General features: G+C 43.5%; 1 long non-coding RNA gene across 2 annotated transcripts; it reads left to right on the top strand.

The window, feature by feature from the left end:
- The first annotated feature begins 409 nt into the window (after positions 1-409).
- LOC146766577 (uncharacterized) lies at positions 410-20511 on the top strand. Of its 2 annotated transcripts, XR_014957157.1 has the most exons (6): positions 412-1647; positions 14221-14599; positions 16952-17031; positions 18680-18803; positions 19101-19359; positions 19985-20511. It is a non-coding gene; the product is annotated as an uncharacterized LOC146766577 (long non-coding RNA). The 2 variants fall into 2 exon arrangements; XR_014957156.1 differs by having other exon boundaries at positions 410-1647; positions 18680-19359.
- Positions 20512-21973: the final 1462 nt, after the last annotated feature.

Below are 21973 nucleotides of genomic sequence, written 5' to 3'. Positions count from 1 at the left end.
AATCATTCCAAATCTGTTTTATAATTACAAAGTCATTTTATGCTCCTTTGAAACCAATTCTAAAGCCATTTCACATACTGAAAATATCCCATGTACAGAATTTAGACAAACATTTATTTCAGTTCTGTCTCTTCTTTTTCTTTTCTGCTGTACATTAGAAAAAGGAATCTTGCAGAACTCGAGGTGCTCTTGACCATCTCACTGTGACCTCTGTGAAAGGCTGCCCATTCATCTGGGCAGTGTTAGTCCACAAAAAAAGGACAGGAAACTCATAATGTAAAGTTTTAAAGCCAAATGGAGTCACTAACATTTAGTCTCAACTGTGGCACAGGTGATGCTGCTTCAGTGTATCCTTTGTCGAGGTGAGCAGCAGAGGTTTCCCAGGCCACGGAGCTGAGGAGAGCTGTGGGGCAGGGCAGCTGGCTCAGGCTGAGAGGAGACACATCTATTCCCTCTCACCTGCAGCAGAAAAGACAAGTTTGAGAGCACAGCCCACCTACTTCAGGGGCACCATGAGGTTTAGATCAGCACCTTTGCCTGTTGTTGCATTATTTTCTCCTTGATGGTGCTGTGAGGAACACTATCAGGTTTATAAACCTGTCATTGTTCAGCTGTATGTCACCCTGACACTAAGCAGGTGTTCTGAGACTACAAAATAGCATTGGCAAGCACAGATCATCAGGTGCAGCTGATCTCAGACAAACCACAACTTTATTTAGAAGCAGCCATGTCAAAGCACAGATTTCTTATCCATGTGTGGGTCCAGGAGCTGAATAATTAGAAATCACATTGGAAAGTGCATTTAGCAAGCAACCAGCTCACAGCCTAAGTAATGCTCAGTAAGAAAAGCACAAAGCAGAGGGGAAGGTGAAGATCTGCTTCTTCAGAATGAGCATGTTCACAGTGTGGGAGCTATGCACTGAGTCAAAATAATATGCAATGAATTATCAACTGTTATTATATAAAGTGGTTAGAAATAAAATTGATATTACATAAGTAGTGATGTGATACTGCTGCAGTACTCGCTCTGAAAGCAAAAAGGATTCTAAACCAATGTGATCTGGTTCTGATTTGGAATTGGTGGAGTTTGTATCCCCTGAGCATCCTTTTTGGCCTAGGAGGAAATGAGCAGGTTTCCTGCTCCCTGTGTTTGCAGGAGGAGCAGCTGCAGAGCTGTTCTCTCACCCCACTCTCATCAATGCTGCCTTTCATGTTATTAGCTCTCAAGATTGCTCCCGCAGTGATTCAGCCTTTAAGATGTGGTTGTTGTGCTTTTCATAAGCAAATGGAGAAAACCACCAAGGTTGGCTGCATTTCTTCGTGGTGAATTCCTCAGCAGAGGGAGGCACTCGGTGATTGCCCCTGCCTGGGAGTGTGGGCTGACTGATCAATGCATCCTCAGGGCTTCGTTTCCCTGCTGAGAATTCATTGGTAACAGATGCTGAGGGCAGACCACATCTTCCCTTCTGGCCCAGGAGAAGTTAATTAGGTAAAGGCGACCACACAGGCTGGCAAAGTTTCTGGGTTGTCACTCTGTGCAGGGAGGGACACGCTGCCCTGTGCCCACAGGAGTAGCAGGGCAGCCTCAGTGTGCCTGTTGCTGTGCCAGGGGCTCTAAGCCATTTGCCCTCTGCACAAGCAGTCAAGGTGAGTTATTGATGAATGATAAATGGTTTTTTTATTTGTACAACACATCTATTCTCCAGGGTTTTTTGTTTCTTTCATACCAGAAGAAGGTATGATTTTACTGATGATTTCACTGATGATTTTTTCTACTGACATAACTAATTACTTAATCAAGGGCTTCTGCCTTCTGTTTAGAGATAGCTGAGATATTAAGAGATTTCATTAATTCCCTTAGAAACACAGCAAGACTTGAGAAATCTATAAAGATATATTTAGTGGCAAAAATTATTCCATGATAATTTGTCAATTACAGTGCTCTATCAGATAACAAATGCTCAAGATGAAATCTGCTCCAGCTGGGGAAGGATCCATTTTCTGTGCTTTCAGACGTGTCTGGAAATAAAATGCCTTTACTTAACCTTTTTTTTTTTTTTTCTCTTTTTTTATATTTGCTGCATTTGTAGGGTTTGGGTTACAGTTAGCATCCAGGTGGTTTTGTGGAGGGGCAGCAGATGGGTGATAGGTTTTACCAGCACAGAGTAGGCATAAATTGATGTTTTCTGGATCAGTAAAGAATGCCAAGGAAAATGCTTACAAATAAACCTTCAATACTGGTTCGGAAAGGGATGGAATAACTTAGGTTGCCTGGTCTACCCAACCCCAGAGAGCAGGACTAACTCATGTTAAGAGAATATACAACTGTATTAGAATGTAATTTATATTCTCACCAGTGTTTCATTTCCATGTCACTTCTCTGTACTATAGTTTTCTTTTTAAGTGAGGAAAGATGCACATGAAGACATTATAAATTTTTCCTGTGGTTGAGATACTGGAATTTTTTCACAGTTGTTGCTGTTTTAGAGAAAAGAGCACCTGTCTTTGGCAGAAGGGTATTTGCATGTGTTTACAGCACACAGGTTTAATAGCATTTTACTCCTTCCTGCACCTTAATTTTGGATTCTTAGTTTTGGATTCTAGCCATTTCTTGCATAACTGCACCTCTGACACCTGGACATCACTCACATGCACAGGGAGGAGAGTTCCACTCCTTCCTTAATGAATTTCTGACTGCCAGGCTGCCCCTCTGGGGTGGGACCCACGCTGCTGTCCCACAGGCACAAGGTGGGACCTCTCTTTTCAGGCATGCAGACACCAAATTCCACAAGCACCTCTTATCCATTAAGTCCTTCCTCTGCTCTGTATGATTTGTGTACATATACAGGGTAATGTATTGATTGGCTTTCTTATAATTTCTGTCATTTCATCATCTCCTAGTAGTTAGCAGAACAAAGTCAAAGGTTTTTAGCTAAAACCTCACACTCTAGGAAAGCTTGTTCAAGAAGGACTAATGAAAATTGCAGCTATTTATCCACCAAAGCTATGAAATTATACATTATGACTCCCAAAGTGCTGGGTTACTGTACTGTGACAAATAGAACAGTTTCCCAAGTACCCTTGCGTGAGAGCCAGTGTGCAAAAAAGGAAGCTAATACTGAAGATTTTTTCCAACCACTTAGTTGCCAATAGAAGGAGATACAGCTGAAGCTTGTGTTTCTAAAATACCTGTCAGGTGTGGGGGTTAAAAGCTGGTAAAGCAGGGAGTGCTTAGAGCCTGCTGTGTGTGAAGTGGGAGGAGGAATAAATGCAGTTTTGCACCCCCAGAAGGTCCTGGAGCTGTTCCCAGGCTGAGTAAGCCAATAGACTCATGAAGTTCTTGAGGTCTTGTAATTCAGATCTGCTGCAAATCCAAAACTGATGCATGAAGTGAGACCTTTCAGCTGTTTCACCAAATTATCTGTAGAGAACAAGGTGATGCCTTTTAGATTATCTAACAAATTGTCTACTTTGAGTCATCAGAATTTATATGCTTTTACACCACTTGGGGCTAAAATCAGTGCAGCTGAAATCAAGAAGCTCTTCCTCATTATTTTGAAATCTTAAACTTCTTAAACCCCATTCTGTCTAGTCTAGTCTAGCCTCAGTTATCCTAATCCTCTCTGCTTTGCAGTTGGACTCTGGCTCCTTGTCCTCAAGGCACTTCCCAACTTTCCATCATGGGATGGGACACTCAGGGTTAACCAGGCAGTCAGATTTTGTGAAGTGCATGGTGCCCATTTTGACTGTAGCTTCCTGATGATTTTTTATTGCACAGTAAATTTTTGTGAATGGCCTCTGAGCACAGTGCTGAACTGGCCACCTGCGCTCTCCTGAGTCATTGCCACTGGTTTTAGGACATGTCAGTGTGCTTGTGTAGCTCATGTCGTTCAGCCTGTAGTTTGTTAAAAATGTGATCATGAAAATTAGCAAAGGAGCAATCTGTGAACAAATATGATGATGATGATAACGCTCATCATCATCATCTCTGAACTTGTGTTTGTTACACTTTTCAACTCTACTTCTCTCAAAATGCCCATAAAATGCTTCAAGTTGAAGCAGCTGATGAGCTGTGACTCCTGCTCATCTTTCATTTTCTGGTCTGATTGTTTCCTGCTGCCACCACTGCTTCCCCCCGTGGGAGGGGGTTGAAAGCCTGCTGAGGTACAGAGGAGCATTTTCTGACCATGTTTGGTGCTCCCCCTGGGCAAGTCACACTAAAAGCAATACCAGGAAACAGGGATCTTGGGATTACAGTGGTTTAAGGAGCATGAAGCAGCACCTCCACTATCCTCTGCAGAGGACTTTCAAGCAAACTTTTCAGTGAGACATTAAAGGACATCACTCTTTGTCCCTTGCCAAGGTGGGCCTGGAGGCCAAGCTGCAAGTACATTAGGAGATTTCTGACCCAGGGCTCTTTGTTCCTCCCCTGCAAAGTCCAGTAGCTGGAAATCAAAGGGAAGTGAAAGTAGTTGCAAAGAGAGAGAAATGAGTCATTTATTTAGAGATTAAATAAGTGCTCAGTCACTTCAGATCAAGATGAGACATCCACCTGGACAATGACCTGTGGTTTGATCACAAATGAATAGGTCTGATACAGAGGTGACAGGGTGCAGTCCATTGTCTTGAATGCAGCCTGCCAGAGAAGCAGCCTTTCTGACCTGAATAAATGTTCCTTCTACTTCACCCTGTGCATCTGTGAAGCATTTAACCAGATGAGAACAGACAAAAAGCCTGGCAACAGGATCTGTGATAAGTGAGATCTCCTTTCCCTACCTTTCACCTACAGGTGACTTTGCTGGTTGGTGACTCTGACAAGTGGCCTGGGGTTTTTTCTTAGTAGTGAAGGAAAAAAATGGGGCATCAGTTGCTGATGATGACTGTTGTGCAGAGTTTTGAAATAAAACCAGTGGTATGTGGCTGAACCTGCCTGATAAGAAGCTATTTTAATAAAGTAATAATGTCTTCGTCACAGCAATGAGGAGATAAATTACATGTTAAATGGCAAAGCATAGCACTGCATATTTTATACTCTGTGATGACTTAAGAGTTCATCATGATAAATGTTATTAAAATGAGCATGAAAAGAATCAAATGTGATGCTCTTCTACCTGTGCTGAGATCTCTTCAACTCACTTTATTCTTGCTGCCTTGCCTTTTGCATAGTCACTGTTCAATATGCCTTTTAAAGAATGTGAAGAGGCAGAAAAAGTAAGACCTTTTATGATGAAAGGCTGCACAGTTAACAAATGGACAAGGGGAGTTGCCTTGAAGCTTTCCCACTGCCTGTAAAAAATGTGGTTTAGATTTTACACAGGTGGCATTATATTTAAATGTCAGATCTGGGCTTTGTTCCCCACGTTAATAGAAATGTCAGCAGCATTTTGTTGGGAAGTCTTTTTGTTTCACCTTCCACCTTGATAAATTCTGGCTGGCTTTCAGTCTTGCCATCTAACTTTGTACATTCATAACTCTGTTGACCAAAGTTCTGCATCAGTTGTTTTTTTCCCAGAAGCCATTGAATCAAAATTGATGGAATTAATTAATTAGAATTAAATGCAAGTGGTGAACCAGGCATATTCCAAACCAGCAACAGTGGAAAAGTGTTGTAGTGGCAGTGATGAGGGGAATAAAATACCATTAATCCCCCCCAGTCATATCCAAAGCTTCATTAGCTTTATTAGCACTTGGGATACTGGTTGATTATATGAAAAAAGAGGGTTTTCCTTGCTGGGGAGGGAAAGTAGAACCAGTAGCACTCCTGCCTGGAGTGGGTAATGGAATACCAGAGTGAAGAAATAGTCAAACCTCATAAAGACTACCCCATTCTGCTGTTGGCAGAAATCTGTACAAGCTTTGTAAAAACCCCTGATGGTGTCAGAAGATTGGTGTTTGGTAGCTGAGTTATCTGTGCTTCACATCAGTGGGCAGGGGCTGCTGAAATCCCACTGCAGGGAGGAATCCCTTCATCCATCATGAGCTCACAGCTCCTGCCCTTGCTTCCCAAGACAATTCAGTGCCCTCACACCTCCAGAGGCTTTTCTAGCTGCCATCCACCCCAAATAACACACTGGTGGGATGGCAGGAGGGGCCGTTGGCAGTGCTGGTCTCACTGGGGCTGGAGAAAATGCCATGGAAAGTGTCCCCACCTGCTGTCCCTCTCCTTGGCACAGGCACTGGGATGAGGACACCTTTGGTCTCACTCAGTAATGCTTGCTTTACTCTGCTGGCCCTCCAGAGCTGCTGCTACCCCCTTCATTTATATGTATCTGATACTTTAGCAAACAGAATCCCCATTTTCTGTGTGGGTTTTTCCCACTCAAAACCTTTTTTTTTTTTTTTTCCATTTAATGCAAATAGATTAGGCTAATCTGAAATAGCAACAACTTCTTTTTTGAAGAAATTAAATGTTGGTAAAGCCTGTATTTACCATAGAGACTATTTCTGCCCTTCCCTGCTAATGGCAACTATTTAACTTCCCAAAAAAACCCTCTGTGGTTCAGTGTCATTTCTGTCATTCCTAAATGATACTAAAGCAGCCAAGAGTTCTCCTATCTCATCATTCTTTGGATAGCTGACTACTAGCACTTTCAAATGGGAATATATTTCTGTAAAACCTTTTTAAGCTGTCTGTAATGATGCATAAACTGAGATGTAATGTTTTAAGGATTTGCATGAAAACCCACTGTGTTCATGGTACATTGTCCCTGAGTTACAAGGTTTTTATAGCAGCTCTTTAGTGTATTCAGATACTTAAAGATGTTCAACTGAATTCTGTCAGAACTTTCTTGGACATGTTAAATCTCTGCTTTTTCCCATGTTGTAACTCCTGGGAAACCTGAGTGCTTTAAAGGAGCTGCAGAGCCTGTGCAGCTGCTCGTGCTGCCCTGTGAGCAGCAGGAGCAGAGCAGCCCTGGCAGGCACCTTCCCCCTGCTGTGCTCAGCACTCCTGATGCCTTGTTGGGCTACCTAAAAACAGAGGCCAGATAAAATGCAGGGAATAAAAACCAGTTCCATTTATTGAACGGCCTTCAGGTGCATTTTAGGCAGACAAAGCCCCCCAGTGGCTACACCCAAAATGGACCACGGCTCACAGGTTTTCACACTTTTATAAATTTGGGCCATTTGCATATTGAGGGTTCATCTTCCAATTCCAGCTTCAGCTAATGAAGTCATTTACCCCAAGTTTGCTCCCCCCACTCACTTTTGTTTCCATCTCTCTGGCCTGAGGCATTGAGGTGTCCTTGACTGCCAGGCCTGGAGAGGAATTGCTGTGTCTGCCCAAAATGGGAAAGCAGCAGCTCACACTGTGTGTGGAGTTTAGAGTTATACATGAAAGAACTGCAGGGTTAGAAATAGATGGAAAATATAAAAGCTGAAATCCTAAGGTTTCACTCTGGTACCAAACACCTCTCTGGTACAGAAACCTGGGCTGATGAGGACTGGCTCAGCGAGCTAGAGAAAATGAAATACCTTTTTTCCCCCCTACTTTCTCCATTAATGTTCCTTTATGAACTTCTAATGCACCTAATTTTTCAGTGTCCAACTTTAGCCCAAAAGGCTCTGTTGGCACGTCCCTCATCATCACGTTATGTTTACTGCAATTTCATCTCCTTGGACAAAATCCAGATTTTATTCTCCTTTTAGGAGATGGGAGATGAAGGAAGACTGCCAATACTTGCTGAGCCTGAGGTGGCTCTGAGGCTGCAGCTGCTCTACCTTCCAAGCAGGCCAGAGTGCATCAGCAAACTGAAATGCAACTCATGTCCTCACTGGGTAGAAATAAACATCTAAAAAGTGGAAGGAGACTTAGGCCTGGGACACAGAGGAGTGCAGAGCTTGTTCTGCTGTCTTACCTGTGTGTTCTTCATGTCTTTGTGTTAGGAGGCCAACAAACCACACATGGGCTTTGTTCAGGAGAGTTTCTAGGGACCAAAACCACAAGAATTTGTAGGTAGCAAAGAAAAGGTTTCCTTTTTGTACATTGAATCCCCAAAAATGAGTCAAGGTGTGTGAGAGGAGAGGAGAGGAGAGGAGAGGAGAGGAGAGGAGAGGAGAGGAGAGGAGAGGAGAGGAGAGGAGAGGAGAGGAGAGGAGAGGAGAGGAGAGGAGAGGAGAGGAGAGGGAGAGGAGAGGGAGAGGAGAGGGAGAGGAGAGGGAGAGGAGAGGGAGAGGAGAGGGAGAGGAGAGGGAGAGGAGAGGGAGAGGAGAGGGAGAGGAGAGGGAGAGGAGAGGGAGAGGAGAGGGAGAGGAGAGGGAGAGGAGAGGGAGAGGAGAGGGAGAGGAGAGGGAGAGGAGAGGGAGAGGAGAGGGAGAGGAGAGGGAGAGGAGGAAGGCTCTTTAATCCAGTTCCTGCAGACCTCTGAACAAACCTCATGTTGCACCAGAAAATCTCACTGTGTTTGAAGTAAACACCAGGTGTCAGTGCTTTTAATGAGATTTACTGAGCTTTACAAACAGGGAAAAAGGCTAAAGAGCTGTCCAGCAAAAATGCATGCCACAAAGCAAACTGACACACACAGACATTTTGGGGTTGTTCAGACAGACAAGGCTAAGAATGGAGCTAATGCTCTAAGTATGAAACATCAATTTGCAATGGAGCACAAGAAATATAATTTGTGGCATCTAGGTTTTAAAGCACATTTTATGAAAATATATAAAGGCAGTTGTCTGACTAAAGACAGTTGAATTTGCATGCTATACTGTGCTGCTTTTGATTTAGGACCACATGCTTAAGCAAAATAACTGGGGGACATCTCTGGTGTGGGATTTAGTGGGATGGTTTTGAATTAAGGTACCAAAAAATTAGAGTGGCTAAGCCTGTTTGTTAAGGTCCAGTTCTTGGTCTCAAACACTGGTGTTTGCTGATAAAGGGGAGTTAAACTCATAGGCTTTTGTAGTGGTGATAAAAGCTGAAATATAACCGTATGCAAGGAGTGATTCTGTTCCCACATTGCTGTCATGCTGCCAGACTCCTTGTGAAAGAGGGGCTGGTAATTTGTGCTCTCTTTTGCAGAGCAAAGCCCAGATCTGAGCTGGCAAATGCCTGATTCACAGACTTGGAGTGTGCTGAGCAAAAAGGAGCTATAAGAAATTGCTTGCTATAGTCTGAACTCAGCTGAAAGGCTGTTCTGATTCCTAGTCGTCTCTTTTCCATAGTCAGCTTTTTAAAATGTCTTCTGTTGTTAATTCACTGGTCTTAAATATTTCTTTAATAATTTTCTTCGATGCCATTGATAAAAATCTTGGCTCTCATGACTTGAAAATATAACTGGCAAAATAAAAATTCAAAGGCTTATGGTATTTTTATGAATATAAGTTTGTTTAATAAGTATGATGGCTGCTCTTCTTTCATGAGAAGGAAATATGATGCCAGGGCAGCTGCATCTCCTTTTTCTCTGTTGATGTCTTTTCCTTTTCTGTAGCTGAAATTGCTGAATGCTGGAGCTCCTGCCTGTCCCAGCTCCCTCCCCTCTGCTGGCATCTCTCAGCAGCTACCAAAGATCATCCCACCACCTTTCAGTGCATTTCTCTCATGCCTCCTCCTTTTCCATTGTATCAAACTTGAACTCTTTAACTTATCATCTGCATTCCTTATTGTATTCTCTTTCTGTTGTGTGACTGCTGCATTCTCTCCATTCTGCTCGTGGTGGCAGATTCAGTGCCCACTTTTGCTGATTTCATTTTTGTTTACACCAAACAAAAGAAGCACCCCATTTCCTCAGGTTTTATGGGATATAAAGAATCTTTGGTAGCAAATGAGAATCCCCTCTTAAAAATTATATAGGGCAGGGGGTGGGAAAGGTACTTTTTTTGGCAAGCCTTTAAGGCTTTGTGAGCTCCAGTTGTGGTTTTGACAAGCAAATCAGCTTGCTGTGCTAAACAGCTCTTGTTGCCAATATCCCCAGAATTCCAGCTGGGTTTATCTGTGGAGCAGGAGCAGAGAACAGGGCCGGAGAGGGGCAGCCCTGCAAAGCCAAGGTGCTCTGCCAATTGCCCCTGGCTCTGTGTCTGTCTGAGCTGTGCTCTGCAAAGTTAAACATTGACTGTGTTTTTGAGGCAGCCTGAAGAATTTTGGCACCCAGTCCCTTCTAAATCCCCAAAGTGCTGACAGCTGAACTCCTATGGCAATTAGGATTAACTATTGTGGTTGTTAATATCTGGTATTATCACTGCTTTAATTGAGGGGATGGGACCACTGTCAGGATAAAAACAATTTATTGCTCAGGTAAACATCAGTCTCAGAGGCAGTGAGGTTTAAGAGAGCAAACAGCCACAGCTCAGAATGGTCACAAGTTCTTCCCTACAAGACAATATGTAACTTTCTGATCTAACAGACAGTTGCCACAAAGTTTATTTTGCTTTTCTAATCTATCACCTTTACTCACTTCTGCTACACTGGGGACACTTTTTTTTTTCAATGGTTTCTAACTCACAGACACAAATTTGCTTTTATTATCACTTCTAAACTCTTAACTTACTCTGTACAATCACTTTACTATGTTATAAACCCTTTATCTTATCAATACAGTTTTTTACTTACTTAAGGCATACTATAGAGATATATTTTTATTATTTTTTTTCTGCCTAATGTCTGTGTATTTTATTTTTACATCAATCCAAGCTTCTTCCAAGGCTGCAGATCAAACCCTTCAGTGCCTGTGGAAGTTTCTATCTTTCCATTTCCCACAAATATCCACAGAGGATGGAACTGGAACAGGTGTGTGCTGTCCTGGGAGCCTTAAACCCTTCCTGGAGTGTGAGGCTCAGAGCCCTGTCCCTGCTCAGGATCAGGGTCCAGCTGCTCTGATGGGTGCCTTGGGAAGTCATTTCATGAGATGAGATGGGTGAAGCTTTCCTGTTGCACAAAGGTTGGCAAGGCAACTTCTGGTAAAGGTTAGCAGAGAGAGGGAGAGATGCCGAGGCAAGAGGAAGGTGTTGAACTGATTATTAGTGGGCTTGAGGCACAGGATGGACATGGGGAAGTTCAATCAGACAGCTGGAAGTGACTGACACCACCAAAACCTTCCTCCCCTCCTGTGGTGGGGATAGGACAATGTCCTGCAGAATTGGGCCATGTCCCTGCTGTGGATCCACCTGCACAGCCTCAGAGAAACAGCCAGACCCCAGAGAAACCCAAACCCACTGAGACCCCAGAAAAACCCCAAACCCACTGAGAAACAGCCAGAGCCTAGAGAAACCCAAACCCACTGAGAAACAGCCAGACTCCAGAGAAACCCAAACCCACTGAGAAACAGCCAGACGCCAGAGAAACCCAAACCCACTGAGAAACAGCCAGACCCCAGAGAAACCCAAACCCACTGAGAAACAGCCAGACCCCAGAGAAACCCCAAACCCACTGAGAAACAGCCAGAGCCTAGAGAAACCCAAACCCACTGAGAAGCAGCCAAACCCCAGAGAAACCCAAACCCACTGAGAAACAGCCAGACCCCAGAGAAACCCCAAACCCACAGAGAAACAGCCAGACGCCAGAGAAACCCCAAACCCACAGAGAAACAGCCAGACCCCAGGCAGCCTAAAAGCTCCTTCACCTTGGTGGGGTATTGGCCTGTTTATCAGCTCTGCAATTTGCAGTAGAGGGAAAAAGTGATGAGTGAAAAAGGCTCCTATTCCCTCTCCTTTCACCATTTCCAAACAGGTCTGTTCCCCTCTGGGACTGTTTGTTGCAAGCTGGGAAGGGAGGCTGTGACCTGATGGCCAGGAGCAGGGCAGGGGCAGAGAACTCGTGATGAATTTTAAAAAAATTCCAAGAAATGTGGTTATAACCCAGGGAGGAAACTATTCTAACAAAGCAAGCCTTGAGCAGGAAAACACACCCACATCTTGCAGGTCACCCAGCATATGTAAGATAAAATATCAACTCCTGCTCATTAGATTTGGGGTGAGAAACCACTGGGGCTAGAAACATTAAGAATAGGTTATGAAGATATAAATTAAAAGGCAGAATCCAGAGAAAATAAATGCTTCATTCCAGAGTTAATTTAACTGTGTTTAGATTGGGGTGTCCCAAAGGACACTCAGCCTTCTGGTTCTCAGTGGCTGTCATTTTGAAAGGGGGGAAGAGATGGACAGCAAAGGAGGAACCACTTGTGGGAATCCAGAGCTTTCCTCTGGCTTCCCTGGCAGGGCTGGGACCCTGGCAGGGCTCAGGAACCCCCTGGACAGAGCCCCCAGAGACACTGGCTGTGATCTCTGGCCATGGAAAAGAGTTTTCAATCTTACAGCATGAATTACCAGCTCTGAGTGTTTGATAGAAGTCATAATTAAGTGTGGCATGGGTGCAAAAGTAAAATTTTAGGTTTCTAAATTAGGGGTCCAAAGGGGACAAGATGGAGGAAATTGGGTGTGTCTTGTCCTTTTTCTCCTTCTTCATGCCCTCCATGTCTCACTGTGGTGTTGGCATTTTTCTGTTGGTTCAGGCTGGGGACACACTGTCCAACGTAGGTGACAGATATTGGCACGTTCTTGTAAATGCAGCCCAGGGAGTTTCTGGTATTTCATGTTTGTCACATCCCACTGAGGGCAGAGCCCCACACGCTGCCCTGCAGGACAGAGCTGGGCAGGGCAGCAGAACATGTTAGAGATAAACAGAATAAACAACCTGGAAACCAGCACAGACCAATTATGGCTTCTGCTTTGGCAACGGGGCTGAGAGACAGAGACTTTCTACAATCTCAGAATCATCAATAGCACAGATTCCAACAGAACCTCACCTCAAAGGATCTTGCACGCTAAGGCTGAATATTTTTACAATATTTAACTTTTCAGCCTCTTTTCTGTGCGCCGGTGAATGAACCACAATTAGCTGTGCCTCAAGCTAAGGGGCTCAGAGGCTGAGTCACAACAGAGCAGAGGCAGCGATGCATCAGGAGCAGAATTAGTGCTGGTCTGCCTTGAGTGCAGCAGCAGAGGAGCAGCATGAAACTGCTGCCAAGGACAGTTCCCTCCCTCTGACACTCTCCCATTTTGCTGCATTATTTACAGTTTCTGACAACGACCTCTCTTGGCTCAAGGGGATTTTTTTTTTGAAAATTTTTCTATTTAAATTTCATGCGCTGTGAATCTACTCAGAATCTGTCAGGGGTTAGTTCTACATTTGACTGACTTGCTTGAAACAAAAATAGTTCTGGGGAATTAATTAACCCCTTCTTTGATAAGCCTCCATCTTGTGAGTAAATGGTACCTCATGCTAGGAAAGGAATAAAGATTTTCATGGGAGCCTTGATGCCAGAGGAAAGCGGTCCTCACTTTTCAGGGCTCAAACTGCCAGTTCCAAAAATAGTAATGGCTGTAAATAAATAGAAAGTTCTTGGGAAAACTGAGGATGTCTTGACCCACACCGTGCTTAATTAGCCAAAATAAATCATTTTCCCACCTAGGGGTCAAGACTGGTGGAGGATCTGGAGGGAGAGGCATTTATCAAATCAGAGACTGGAGCAGGTCAGGAACGCTTTAAAAATGAAGCAGCAATTGTGTCAGTGGATTGGCTGTAGGTGCCTGTGAGTGTGCCCCCTGTCCCTGGAGCTGTCTGTGAGTGTTTTGTGTGTGTGGAGCCCAGTTAATGTCCTTGCTAACTTCCACAAACTGCACTTTTACCCTTCCCCAGAATCCTGCACAGGTTTCTGCTATCCCAAGACAGGAGGAGGTGGATTTCCTTATGTTTTGCTTTAAAACATCTTAGCAATAAGTGATCACATAGTAAAGCCTGACAGTGTTGGATCTCTTGAGGACAGAATAAGGAGGCCAAAAATCAGTGCTGTTGACAGTCAATTTCTCTATTGGTTCAACAAGCAGTTTGGTTTTGTTGGCTTCTGCATTTGACAGATTGTGAAATTACTGTCTCACCCTTTATAGGGCAAATAAAGAGCTCAGTATTATTTGAGTGCATTGAAATATCTGTGCCACAAAAGATTTTCTGTAGTTTACCATGGAAATATCTCTCAAGTAGTTTATAAATCTCATAATTGCATTTTTCCTTTCCTTTGGTTTTACATATGAACAGGAAAGAGAAACTTGTTTCTTGTGTCTCTGCTTCCTGTAAATGCCAGAAAATGTGGCATCATGCCTGAAAAAAAAAAAAAAAAAAAAAGGAAAAAAAAATAGATGCTGTAATAATAAGTTACTCCCATTTAAAAATATTTTTATTTTTAAAAAAGAAGTAAATTACTTTAATCTTATACAATTGTTTTTTTTTCCCAGATCACCCAATCCTTTCTACAGCTGGATTAATTTCCACCATGGATGCCACCAGAATGTTGGAATAAGGAAATTACCAGCACAGTCACCATCTAGAGAAAGCACCTTTAGTCACACCGCAGATACACACTGCCTGTGCCACCAGGCTCTGCATCCTCTTCTCCTGCCCTGGCTGTGCCTTGTCTGCACCACCAGCCCTGGTGTGCTGTGGGTGACTTTGGACCTCCCTCATCACTCTGGACTTGTCTGATGCTCCTGGCTGACCCCTGTTACCAGCAGCCAGCCCACCCTGCCCTCGCTGCCTGGGCACCCCAGGGCTGTGCCAGGCACTGCCCTGCTGTTCTACTGATGCTCATCCTGGCAGATCAGCCACTGATAGTTGGTAAGATTGTGTAATTATACTCAAATAGATTAATATTTTCTAATTTTCTCATAATAAATGTTGTGATATTTTTAAAATCTTGCTCTGTGCATAAAATCTGTATTGAAAGAAATGGTAAATCAAGTACTTCAGCCTGGAAAGGAGATGTTTTGTTTTCAACAGTGTCAGTGCATGCCAGGGCAGCAATGCCTTTTTGGGACTACCTAAAAACAGAGGCCAGATAAAATTCAGGGAATAAAAACCAGTTCCATTTATTGAAGGGCCTTTAGGTACATTTAGAGCAGACAAGACCCCCCAGGAGCTACACCCAAAAATGGATCATGGGTTTCATACTTTTATAAATTTGGTCCATTTGCATATTGAGGGTTCATCTTCCAATTCCAGCTTCAGGTAATGAAGTCATTTACCCCCAATTTGCTCCCCCCAACTCACTTTTGTTTCCATCTCTCTGGCCTGAGGCAGTGAGGTGTCCTTGACTGCCAGGCCTGGAGAGGAATTGCTGTGTCTGCCCAAAATGGGAAAGCAGCAGCTCACACTGTGTGTGGAGTTTAGAGTTATACACTAAAGAACTGCAGGGTTAGAAATAGATGGAAAATATAAAAGCTGAAATGCTAAGGCATCAGCAGCCAGCCGAGCCTGCACTGCTTCTTGCTGTCTTCTGCCTCTGAAGCTGCTGCTGCCTCCCGGGCACGGCAGGTCCTGCCTGCCCCAGTCCTGCTCTGCCAGGCTCTGCTCTTCCCCAGGGCAGAACTTCAGTGCCTGCTGCTGCGAGGACGCTGGACTCCAGGATGGTTTGGGTGGATGAGACGAGAGATCTCTGAATATCTGGTTTGTTAGAGAGGGTGAAGGGCCCTGCGTGGAGCCACCAGACGTGACCCGTGGCAGGCCTGAGGGAGAGGGGAAAGGGAGAGGCAAGGGGCAGAGGAAGACAAGAGGATGCTCCAGGAGAGGGGGGAAGTTCCAAGAGGGTGGAAGTTCCAAGAGAGTGGAGGTTCCAAGAGAAAGGAAGTTCCAAGAGAGCATCTGGCTCCTCAGAGACCCCTTATCAGGGGGTTCAAGGTGGGCTGGAACAAGACTTGGGCCAGTGGGGTCACAGACTCCTGATGCTTCAGGGGAGGGTTACAGGTGTGGGGTGAAGCACATATTGGGGTGAGATAGAACATTCCATTTGACCTTTGGAGCTATCTGTAGGTAAGGGCATTGTCCAGCCAGAAAGGGGGGATTGTCTTCATCCTGGCTGTACTATTGTTTTCTACTTGTGCAGTAACTAAGGTTTGGTATGTCAGAACTTGTTACCATCTCAATCTCTGTATTTCCTAAATCTTTTGCCAGGCAATCATATTTATAAGGCTTTCTTGTTTCATCTTCCCTGACATGCTGCTCCAGGGTGACTTCTGCTCCTCAGCCCCTTGCCCAGCAGGGAGGTGTGGCAGCAGCTCTCTGGCCAGAGCGCAGGCACAGATTTCCCAGGGAAAGCTGTGAGAAGATCAGATAAAAGAATGAGAAGCAATTCTTATCTCCACTTGTTGCACCTGCTGCTGTGCACATGTGGGATGTGTCATGGGGATTTGTTTACCAAAGGGTGATTTCTTAATTGGACACTGGGTGGTGTTGGGATGGATTGACCAATTAGGTCAAGGCTGTGTCAGACTGGCTGTAAAGGTTACTGAGTTTATTTATAAGTATAAAATAATATAGTATAAGATGAGATAACGAAGCAATTGATCAGCCTTCTGCAATCATGGAGTCAATGCTAATTATTACCTGGCTGGGGTGATAGTAAAAGGGCTTTAAAATCATGGGGATTTAGGGTTAAAAGGAAAATTAAGCTTAGTAGGCCCTGAAAAGAAAAATAAATACCGTGGGTATATGTAGGCCTTGTACCTTACTAGAATTGCAACTGTGTAGCTAGTACATGATAAGTTATATAATTGTTAGATGTGATGATTGTTTTGTAATTAAATATAATTACTGTTTAATTGTAAGTATAATCATGAGAAACTGTGGTCAGGGGCTTGAGAAAGATCATGAGCAACTCATGCTTGAATAAAGTCAATGTATACAATAGAACAATTTCAGTTTAATAATTAATATGTAAGTTATATAAGGATAGAATATAAAATACATTCAGCTCGAAAGCCGTGTTGGAGTCAGATTTGGGTCTGTACCCCTGATTCCCAGAGCTCTCAATAAAAGAACCTGCAGATAATCACATCCTGTGATTATGTGTGTTCCTGAAGGCTAACAGGGGGTCTGCAGCAGCAGGGAGGTGTAGAGGTATGAGGGAGACTTTTGACCAAAAGTGGCAAGAAATGCCTCATTCTGACTGCAGTGTTTGCTCACTGTTTGTAGTTGTGTGTGGAACATCTGAGGTTACCAAGCTTTGCTTTCGCCCTTCACATTCCTGAACAGCAAGAAATATCCACACCAAGGTATGTGACATTCAGAGTCAGGCTCCTCCTGGATGGCTTTTCAAAGTTGGTGGGCTAATCTTGTAATCCAAACAAAAATCAAAGGAAAAATCCCCTTTCTGCAATTGCTTATCTGAAATGCTCAGCCAAAACACTCTTCTATCAACTTCAGCAAGGGGTTAAATGGGCTTTAAAGGCATTTCAGCTTTTCAGATCAAGGTGGGTTTGGTTCTGTGAACGAGATAAACTTGCAGCTACAGGGAAGTCAAAGAAAAAGCAGGAAATAGTCCTTTTAGTTCCACATGCAAAGGCACCTTTTGATGTGGCTGCTGAATTGTGTTCATCAGAAGTAAAGGCTAATCTTCCCCTTGACATTTACTGAGTTGGTTGATTACTTCTCTTCTGAACCATCCATGTGGAGCATTGCAGGATTTTATAAATTATTTCCTGGAAATGTTTACCATTAAGAGGTTTTTTCCAATTCCTAATTTAAGCTCTGCACATAATTGAGATCTTACAAAGTAAAGAAAAAAAAAAAAGAAATAATTTTAAAAAATCAAACCTGGCAGAACTCACTGGGAGGAAAAAATAAATATAGATGAGAAAAAACATTTTACCTGCAGTGTTCAGAATTCTTTTGACTGTCATAAAACCACTTCCTGAGATTAACTGAAGACCAATGTGGCAGGAGGATGAGCTGCAGGGCAACGAGGGGACTCACTGTGTATCCTCTGCTGAAGAAAACCCTTTTAATTCCCTCTATGGCAATTTATCTAAATTTTCTTTTTAATTTTTGTCCTCTGCCCATATGAGAGGAATGCCTGTGGAAAGGAAATAGTTATTAGGGTATATATAGTTAAATATTTTGCATATATATATGTTTTTATACTGAAATAACAGTGGGAGATAACAGACCCATGAGAGGTCAGAGTCCCACTATATAAATTGAGCAGGAAGTAGTCATTGTCCCACAGGATTGACAACACAGTGAAGACAGAAAAAAAAAATAATTTCTGTCCTTTAGCACAGGTTCTTCTCCTTTATTTGTGTTTTCTCTTCTCCTTCCCAGTGCCTCTTTGGATTTCCTGGCAGCAAGCTGAGCTGTGGCTTTGCAAGGCTGCAGGAGGTTTATTTACATGCTCATCTGTTACAGTAAGGTAGAAAAATATAAAAGAAAGGCCTCATAAAATCAGGCCTGTCTGTTAGATCAGTGGCCTGATATTTCTTGTAAGCAGAGCTAGTACTTCTCAAGTTCCCATGTGAGAACCATCCTGGTGTGAACAGCTCCTTAACACAAGAGTCTATTCCTGGGTGAAAAACAACTAGCAGCTACAGAAACATTAAATCTATCCCATGAGAACCAGTGAAGAAAAAATGTAAACAATTTAAGAGTAGAGAGATTTGATGGACAAGAAAAATACCTTTTACTAAGGTAGTAAAATACCTTTTACTTAGAAAAATACCTTTTACTAATAAAGTAATTAGCAAGAAAACTACTGACCAATTGGAGTCACACAGGAGGTCTGTAAAACTGTATAAAAAGGGGAACATGGAGCAATAAAAAAAGCCTTTGATACATTGCTCAGTGTCTCTACAATGACACTCTCCTACCAGCTCACCTCTCCCCAGCCCATGGGATGCTGAGAGCCCTTCTCTACATTTCTTGCAGGTGGAACAGGTCATTGCTCAGAAATGGTGTTTGAGATGGCTCCTCACCCAGGCACTCCCTTCAGCAGAAGTCACAAGTGAATCTCAGCAATTATTTCACTCCAAACAGACACCAAGCCATAAAGGTGCTCTGACCTGGTTATATTTTCAGTCACGTGTAGGTTCTGTTGCACTCAGTAGAAGAACTCAAATGGTAAAATGGAGTGGCTCTATCCCATAGCACTGCCCCACATCTCGAGCACTGGGATAGGAAAATAATTCTCTTTCCTCCCCTGTGTCAGTGCTACCATAACTGAGGAGAGCCTCACCTCTCCCCCCTGCAAGACACAAACCTGGAGCTGTCTGGGGAGCTGCCTGGTACATGTGTCCTCCTTTTCCCTGAGGCAGAAGCAGAGCCTGAACTCTGTTCTCTCTGTTCCAAGGGAAAGATGTGCTGCATGCAAGTAAAGAGCTTTTTCTCAGTTTGATGGCACGAAGAATACCTGCAGCTGAGTGGCTGCACTGAACAGATCAGGTCAGCCTGGACTGGGTTTTGTTTAAGGTCATTAGGCCTGATGCACTGGGGACTGAAAAGATGGGAAAAGAGGAGTGCCCAGCTCTGCTTCCCTGGCTCTTTGTCCCCAGCAGCCACAAGGGACAGGTGACTTCTGCTGATCTGCTGCCCAGCCCCATGAAGTGCAGGTAAGAGGGTGAGCACAGAGCTGGAGCACAGCCTCAGCATCCCTGCTGGGGGACAGGGACAGTGCAGCTGCTTCAGGCTCTGCAGTGCCTGGGATGCCTTGGGGTTTAGCTTTTATATTTTCAGATCCCGTTCTGCTTTGTGTAGAACTCTAAACTCCACAGCCTGTCAGCTACTGTTTTATTCAGACAAAACAATTCCTCTCTAGGCCTGAAGCTCAAGGACACCTCACTGCCTCAGGCCCCAAATAGTACAAACAAAAGTGAGCTGGGGGAGCAAACTGGGGGTAAATAACTTCATTAGCTGAAGATGTAATTGGAGAATTAACCCCTGATATGTAAATTGACCAAACTTGCAATTGTCTGAAAAACTGGTGCCCATTTTCTATGTTGGGTGTAGCCTCTGGGAGGCTGTGACTGCCCAAGGTGTAGCTATTGAAGACTTTTATTTCTTAATAAATGTAATTATTTATTAATAGTATTTATTATTTATTAGTAGTAATTTATTTATCTTATTATACTATTTTATTTTAAATATTATTTATTATATTATTAGTATTAGTATTTATTATTCAGTATTTATTAATACCCACTTTATTATCTTAATTTTTACTGCCTTCTGTTCTAGGTAGCCACTCCAAGGCACCAGCTGGAGTCAGCTTCAGTGGTCCAAGGTTTCTGATACCCACAGGGAATTCCTGCAGTGGGCACAGCTTCCAGTTGCCACACAAATCAGGTCCACAATGACCCACTAGAGGAATTTTTCACTTTGGTTGGTGAGCAGGGCAGGAGAACATGAAACAGTATTCCTCTTTTTAGGTTTTGTAACACATTTCTCACAAAGTTAACTCCAAAGAAGTAATAGCACAAGGTCAGTTAAACTTGTTATATGAATATTACGCTTGGTAACGATCTGAACTTTAAAAAATATCTGCTTCCCATTTCAGAAATGAGACAGCTCAATTCCTTCCTACTTTTCATTTGTTTTAAGGCAGAGAATGGAAGTGGTATCAATTTCTCTGCCAGCATATTAAACCATGATTTTATTAACAAGTAATTGCATTGAGTCTTGGAAAGCAGCAGCAGAACAGCAAAATGTACTTCTGGAAAGCTGAAAAATGTATTTTAGAGTCCTTTGAATAAAATTGTGAAACTGCTTTAGTAGGATATTTCCGTTCCTTGAACATAAGATGGGAGAATTTTATATATGTTATACAGCTGAGAGCTATTTTAAATCTCATTTTGAACTCAAGTAATCTATGAAATGAATGCTCATCTGGGTGAAAAGGCACCCCGTCCCTTTTTCTTTCTAGACAAAACAAGCACAAAATACCTGAATGCTCTACAATTTCAAGTGAAAGTCAGAGGGAAGTCCACATTTGAGTTTTATGTGGAATAATTTTATTTCCAGTTTTGGACTAGTATGGATCAGCAGGGAAGGGGAGAGGTTGATCTTTCCTGTGGTAATTTTCCCGGGAGCATCTCCTATGTGGATGTAGTTATACCCATATAAAGGTGCCAGTGGAATAGGAAAAGAGTCATTGGTACAGGAGATTGAAATGTGATTAAATGAAGAGACACATCTACCTTGTCAGGAGAACAGTGAGTAGAGACTTTATTACACTGTGTGGTGAAACAAGGGAGAAAACCATGAGCTGATGAGACCTCTGGTCTTGCAAAGAAGAGCAGAGCACAAGTAATGTTGGAAGCTAAAGTCAGATAAGAGCCAGTAGAAAAAGGATTTTTGAGTGAGCGACTGGGACAATCTGCAGAGGGATGCTGTGCACTCTGCAGCTCTGAGGGAGGCTGTAGCTCTGAGCTGTGCTGCCTCTGAACACCAGGTGCTGAGCTCAGAACAGGGCTGGCCAGGGTAATGGCCTGAGAATAAACAGGATTCTGACTGCACATGAGGCAGTCCCTCAGGCTTTAACACTCAAAGGGTTCCCTCAGGAACTGAATCCAGCACGGAGCTGCCACGAGTTCAGTGAGCTGTGCTGTTATCAAAGTGCAGGGACAGGATTATGGCTGCAGGCAGCTGGCAGTCAGATCCCTGGAGAAGGTGTTAAAACAGGGAGGTGGGACCAGGTGGCCAATGTGGTCCCTTCCAACCCGACCCACTCAGTGATTCTATAGCATCTCAGGTTTTCAGGAGGCTCCTTTGGACCACATGGCAGAACATGGAGAATATGTGAACCGTATTCCTGGATTTAGTTTGTGGAAGTCATACATTTAAGTAATGCAAGTAAGACTTTTCTAGGTGAGGGAGCTTAAAAGGAAAACGAGGTTGAACTACAGTAATGGTGTTTGTGAACAGTGCTGAAAGTTCTCTTCAGGAAAACTGGTGGGCAGGGATAGGGATGGAGCACAGCCAGTGGTAGGCCAGGGTGGTCAGGGAGGCCTTCCAGCTCCATTTACTAAATCCAGTAGCTTGGGAAAGCCCAAGACATTTGGTGGTGATTCCTCAGGTTTTAGCTTTTATATTTTTCACATTCTGGGCTGCTTTAGTGTGTGGGTCTGGGCTTCACGTCAGGGGATCATGAGCCCTCTGTACAGAGCAGAGAGACAAAACAATTCCTTCTCCAGCTGGGGACCAAGGACAAATCATCCAAACCTCAGG

The sequence above is a fragment of the Lonchura striata genome, chromosome 9, assembly GCF_050655825.1.
Source record: "Lonchura striata isolate lonStrDom1 chromosome 9, ASM5065582v1, whole genome shotgun sequence".
Classification (NCBI taxonomy): domain Eukaryota; kingdom Metazoa; phylum Chordata; class Aves; order Passeriformes; family Estrildidae; genus Lonchura; species Lonchura striata.
This window is presented reverse-complemented; position numbering and strand designations above follow the sequence as displayed.